At 39.4% G+C, this 6,288-nt stretch overlaps 1 long non-coding RNA gene and 1 pseudogene across 1 annotated transcript; both read right to left on the reverse strand.

The window, feature by feature from the left end:
* Positions 1 to 1,153: 1,153 nt before the first annotated feature.
* Positions 1,154 to 3,323, reverse strand: LOC118822931 (annotated as a pseudogene).
* Positions 3,324 to 3,694: 371 nt separating this feature from the next.
* LOC118822269 lies at positions 3,695 to 6,269 on the reverse strand. The gene is made up of 3 exons (XR_005008446.1): positions 6,151 to 6,269; positions 4,319 to 4,401; positions 3,695 to 3,771 (listed from the first exon to the last, which is right to left on the reverse strand). It is a non-coding gene; the product is annotated as an uncharacterized LOC118822269 (long non-coding RNA).
* Positions 6,270 to 6,288: the final 19 nt, after the last annotated feature.

Consider the following 6,288-nt stretch of genomic DNA (forward strand, 5'->3'; position numbering starts at 1 on the left):
GGTACTCAGGAGCCCACGTAGGGCTTTATACGTCAATAAAAGAATTTTGTAATCAATATGGAATTTAACAGGCAGCCAGTGGAGTGATGATAGAACTGGACTGATATGATCAAATTTTCTAGTTTTAGTGAGAACCCTGGCTGCAGCATTTTGAACTAGTTGAAGTTTACTTAAATTCCTGCTGGTGCATCCTGACAGTAGTGCATTACAATAGTCTAGCCTTGAAGTAATAAAGGCATGTACTAATGTTTCTGCATCATGCAGCGATAAGGCATTTCTTATTTTGGCGATGTTGCGAAGATGTAAAAAAGCTGTCCTAGTGATACTGCCTGTGTTGATCGAATGATAAATCTGGATCAAGTATGACACCAAGATTTTTTGCTGCTGAACCAGGTATAACTGGAAAGTCAGCGAGATTTAAAATTAAATCCGATAATTTATTTCTTGCCACTTTTGGACCCAGAAGGAGAACCTCTGTTTTGTTACTGTTTAGAAGGAGGAAGTTACGTAACATCCAGCCTTTCACATCTTTTACACAGTCCTCTATTTTCTTTAACCTGTATTTGTCATCAGGCTTGGCTGATATGTATAATTGCGTATCGTCTGTGTAACAGTGAAAGTTAATGCCATGGCTACTTATAACTGTGCCTAACAGTAACATGTATAATGTAAATAATAATGGTCCTAAAATAGAGCCTTGCGGAATTCCAGATCTTACTTGTGAATAATTGGAAGATAAGTCATTTACCTTTACGAACTGATAACGTTCTGTTAAGTAAGATTTGAACCACGATAGGGCTGTCCCTGTGATTCCAACCATGTTTTCTAATCTTTCTAGGAGAATATTGTGGTCTATCGTATTGAAAGCTGCGCTGAGGTCAAGTAGTACCAACAGGGATACGTAGCCTTGATCAGAGGCAAGAAGAAGATCATTTGTTATCTTAACTAGAGCTGTCTCAGTGCTGTGATGTGGCCTGAATCCAGACTGGAATTTTTCATATATGTGGTTCTTATGTAGATATGAACTAAGTTGTTGGGCTACAGCTTTTTCTAAGATCTTAGATATAAATGGTAGGTTAGAAATAGGCCTGTAATTAGACAATAAGGTTTGGTTTCTTGATCAGAGGCTTAATAACTGCAATCAGCGAGGCCAGATATGCTGAGCGAGGCTTATTGAGAGCATTTCTAAGGCTTTCCTTCCAGGCCAAGTGGAACACTTCCAGCTTGGTTGATCACCATTTCCGCTCTAGTTTCCGTACTGTTTGTTTTAAGGTACGGGTTTTATCATCGTACCATGGGGTGAGCTTTTTCTGTCTTATCCTTTTGATTTTAAGTGGCGCCACATTTTCTAAAGTAGATCGAAAGGTATTTTCTAAATAGTCGGTTAGTACATCTAGCTCCATTGGGTCTGATGGAGTGGAGACTAGGGTTGTTAGTTCTGGTAGGTTTTCTATGAATTGCAGGGCGGTAAATGGTTTTATTGCATGCTTTGTAGAATAGCGAGGGGACGTACATATATTATGGCTGAGACATAGCTCATAAGAAATTAAGTAATGGTCAGAGATTACTGAGGTTTGCGGTAGGATACTAAGCCTGTCTATGTCAAGTCCAAGTGTCAGAACTAAGTCTAAAGTGTGACTACAGTAGTGTGTAGGCCCTGTTACATTTTGGGTAATACCAACAGAGTCTAGGATTGAAGTAAATGCCTTTTTTAGTGGGTCATCTGCCTTCTCAAAATGGATATTAAAATCTCCTACAATCATTACTTTATCACTGCACACAGCTAGGTTTGCAGCGAAATCACTAAATTCTTTTAGGAATTCTGAGTAGGGTCCTGGTGGTCTGTAAATGTTAAATAATGAAAATGTGTTCTTTTTTTGTGGCCAGATTTGTAATGTTGATGGAAAGAACCTCAAAAGAAGTGAAAGTGTCACATTGTTTCTGACTGATATCTAGGGTATTCTGGTCGATTACCCATAATCCACCTCCTTTGCCTGATAATCTTGAGCTGTGTACATAATTATAGCCTATAGGGGTGGCTTCATTTAGTGCTGAATATTCATCCTGTCTAACCCATGTTTCAGTGAGACAGAAAATGTCAAATTTATGATCACTTATTATTTCATTTATGATGACTGCTTTTGAGTTTAGTGATCTTATATTGAATAACCCAAATTTTAGAACTGAGGTGTTGCTGCTATCATCTAAATATGATTTAATATTGATTAGGTTATTGAAGCAGGCTGATTGAGTTTTTCTACATTTAGATTTTGATTTAATTCGGGGCAAAGACACAGTCTCAATATAGTGGATCCTAGGTGACGCCTCAAGGCGGTTCACAGACGGTCGGTTTAGCCTGTCTGTCTGCGGCCTGGTCCCGGCTCTGGATTGTCAGCAGCTGTTTACACTACTCTGCCGACTAACTAAAAGACTATGTGCTATGCTGCAAGAAAGTAAGGCAGCACCCTCCCGCGTGGGGTGGACACCATCCCTACCTATAAGACCAGGCTTGCCCTCGAAATGTAACCAATTATCTATAAAGCCCACTTCATTTTCCGAACACCACTTGGACATCCAGCAGTTTAACGCTGAGAGTCTGCTGTAGGCTTCAGCGCCGCGCCGCATTGGGATGGGACCAGAGCAGATTACGGCATCGGACATCGTCTGGGCCAGTTAATCACCTCTCTAATGTTACACTTAGTTACCTCAGACTGCCGCAGATGAATATCATTGGCCCCTACATGGATGACTATCCTCGAATATCTCTTATTAGCTAACAGTCTAAGGTTGCCGCTAATGTCCGGCGCTCTGGCTCCCGGTAAACAGCTAACTGTTACTGCTGGCACCCCTAAAGGAGTAGCTAATTTCACGTGTCGAACGATCGAGTCTCCTATAACCAGAGCACTTTTAACAGGCTCCTCAGCGGGTGTTTCGCTAAACGGGGCAAACCTGTTTGACACGTGAATCGGAGGAGCGTGGTGTTCTGGTGGGCTAGCTTTGGCCCCAGCATTAGCATTAGCCTTAGCTTTCCGGCTATGTCGCCGAGACGTCACCCATTCACCCCGCTGTGAGGGCTCTAATGCTGGAGTTGAGGGGGTGCTGACTCTCCCTAAGGCACCCAGGGCTGCTAGCGGTGAATCTCGCTGTCTGTCCCTTAATAAATCCCGAATGCGCACCTCTAGCTGGTCCACCTTTTCCACCAGGGAGCTAACTAGCTGGCACTTAGCACAAACACAGCCACTATCATTATCGCTAGAGGTGGAAAAGGGGATTAAACTAAACATGCCACACTCTGAGCAGGCAAAGAAACCAGCAGTAGCCATGGTATTGCAGGAACTTACCGTTTTTGGTTGATTTAGGAACGATAGCGCTGAAAGATAGAGCTGGAGCGGCGGGTCAGCAGTCTGTGCATCTGTGCGTCGTCTGTACGTCACTACGTAACTACTACGTAACTCTAGTTATGATATTTAGCCAAAAACTTATCAACTCTACTACCAGCCTTAAAACTGTGAGGCTAAATTTACCTTCTTTTTCAAGTTTTCCCGTTCCACCTTAAATGGTGCAGCAGTTATGATTAGCCATCACAAACATTAGCTAATGGAACAAAACAATACTGACCTGTTGGTTCTGTGAAACAGCAAAAGTAAGTTAATGTCACTCTGTTAAGCAGAAACAGAGCAATCTGCTCATATCAGGTCTTTCCACTCTCCATGATACTGAAGTTGCTTCTTTTTTGCCAGCTTCTTGTTTGAGGTTTAAGGATTTGATGACCTATAATTCAGAGGATCCAGTGATATTTGAGAAAAGAAATGTTCATAGAAAAAAGTACCAGCTTTAGAATGTTTTTCATTATCACTGGATGTGAAAGAGGTGATTTTCAAAAACTCCATTCATTTCTCTCATAAACATGAGTGATCTGACTCAATAACTAAATGAAAGATGGAGGATATGCGAGGCTGGAGTTCAGCAACCTTCTCTCTCTAAGCAGATGACACTGTCCAAGCCAAGCTTGTCCACTTGTATTGTAATGAGAAAAAAAGAAAACAAAAATGAAATGGAGATGCCTCATGTTGATGAGCTTTTTAACAGGGAAGCAAATCGGATCTCATCTGGTCACAGCTGAGATGCATTTTGATTAAAAGAGTCTGGTGAAATGTTATCCAGATATGATTCAGACATGAAACACATGTTAATAAAAGGTGTAAACAGCTTAGAAAGGATAATTTCACAACAAATCACTCTGATGGACTTTGCTTAATTGTCAGAACTCTTCTTTAAGCTGTAACAGTTAAGTAGTAGAGTTAAGTCCTTCACATACCTCACATGTTATGGCCCACTCATTATTTTCATCATGAATGAAAGTCAACAGCTGGGTTCCACACTAAATATGAGGAGATACTCCTGTAATATAAATGTAGAATCACTGTGTGTGTAATTGTCATGTAATTTTCAGCCATAAATAAATAGTGAATTCCCATAATCTATATCCATTTTTTAAATAAATAAAGCTCTAAATGCAGTAGTTTACTGTGAGCTCCCATTTATCTGACTTCAAACAGCTGAGGTGGTGTGAACAATTAGAGATGGGAATTATGAAGCTCTGAGTTGAAATATAATTTTACTCAGATTATGATTATAATATTATTTTCTTTCTGTATATAATTCCAACAAAACTCTCCATATTTGAGCAGGCAGGTCTTCGCCTCAGTGTAAGTGATAAAAACTAACTCATCTGACTGAAATTCATGTTATTTGTATCTCTGTAATTGAATGCAGTGTAATCTTACTTCTATCTATGTACTGTAAACATTCTGTTTTAAGTCGATACAGATAGTAACCAAACGTCTGCAAACTTCTTCATTAAAGACAAATGATCATAATGTATTTACTCTCCATACAGTAAAGTGACATGCAAATCAACATTCATACATAATTCATACAATATATACAGATGTTATTCTGCCATACAGTGGGAACTACACATTGCTATGTAATGACATACATAGTCAAAAAGACGAAACAGAAAGCAGGAAGACACATCTGATATGAACAGAACACATACTGTGGAAAATGTGTATCAGTATCGTATCTGTTTTTGAAACTGAACTAAGCAGGAACTTTCAAAATGCCAAACTCATGTCCAAATTCTGTGGACAATCATTTGGCTGTATTACATGGAGAATAAGTGTGCTATAAGAAATCATTTGGCTTTATTAAAGACAAACTTAAACAAGTAAATATAAACTTGCATATTTGCACATTTTACTTCACTTTATCAGTGTTATCACTGCTAGCATTACTGTATCAACCAAATACTCTATACTGTATATTGCTGCTCTTGTTGCTACTTCAGTGACTGCTATGCTCATATATGCTAGGCTCTCTGCTAAGCTGCTAATGTCATAGTATTTTACATCCTACTTTGCAAAGTTCCACATACTCTGAGTACCGTGTACTGCCTGTGTTCTGTTCTGTATTTATTGTAAGTTTTTCATATTTATTTATTGTACTGTATTGTCTGCTCAGTGCTTATGGTATTATCTTGCACTTGTGTTCCTATGTTGGTCCTGAAGGAATGCTGTTTCATTTCACTGTGTACTTATTTATAACTGCAATGACAATAAAGCCTGTAAAATTGTCTCAAGATTTTATTCCAACCAAGTTGTTTAATTCCATTTTATTATTATTTTTTTACAGTACATGAATGGAAGTAGAATGTTTTTGTATCTTATGCATTTCAGTCATTTTTATCACGGTGGAGGAAAAGGAGCAAAGCCAGGTCATTTTTGGCTGATCAAACACAAAGAGTTTTATTGGAAATAAGACAGTACATGCAATATATACATTATTTTGGAAAACTCTGTCTGCACAAAATATGCACACTTAATGAACGAAGCCCAGTAAAGCACAAGCAACCCATACCACACATTTTAAACCAAACACCACTTATTAATACATTATGTCTCATCTACCAAGTCACAGTGTGAGTCTGTGCACATGGCCATGAGTCCCACACAAGTCAGTAACAGGACACTATAAAGTCCCCCATTTGAAAAGCCAGCCATCCTGTTGATGGCAGAGTCAGAGCTTAGTCCCTGAGGCTTTCAGCAGTTGGTGGAATGCGGTTGTAATTTCAGAATGTCCACCAACCTGGAAAATGCACATGCCGTGGGGTAGTTTTGGGGCTGTGTCCTCTCCCTCAGGGTGCCCACCAGCAGCAGCATACCCAGGAGACACCCCCGCACTGAATTCTCGAAACACTTGAGATATATATATATATATATATAT

This window comes from Colossoma macropomum, unplaced genomic scaffold (assembly GCF_904425465.1).
Source record: "Colossoma macropomum unplaced genomic scaffold, Colossoma_macropomum, whole genome shotgun sequence".
NCBI lineage: Eukaryota > Metazoa > Chordata > Actinopteri > Characiformes > Serrasalmidae > Colossoma > Colossoma macropomum.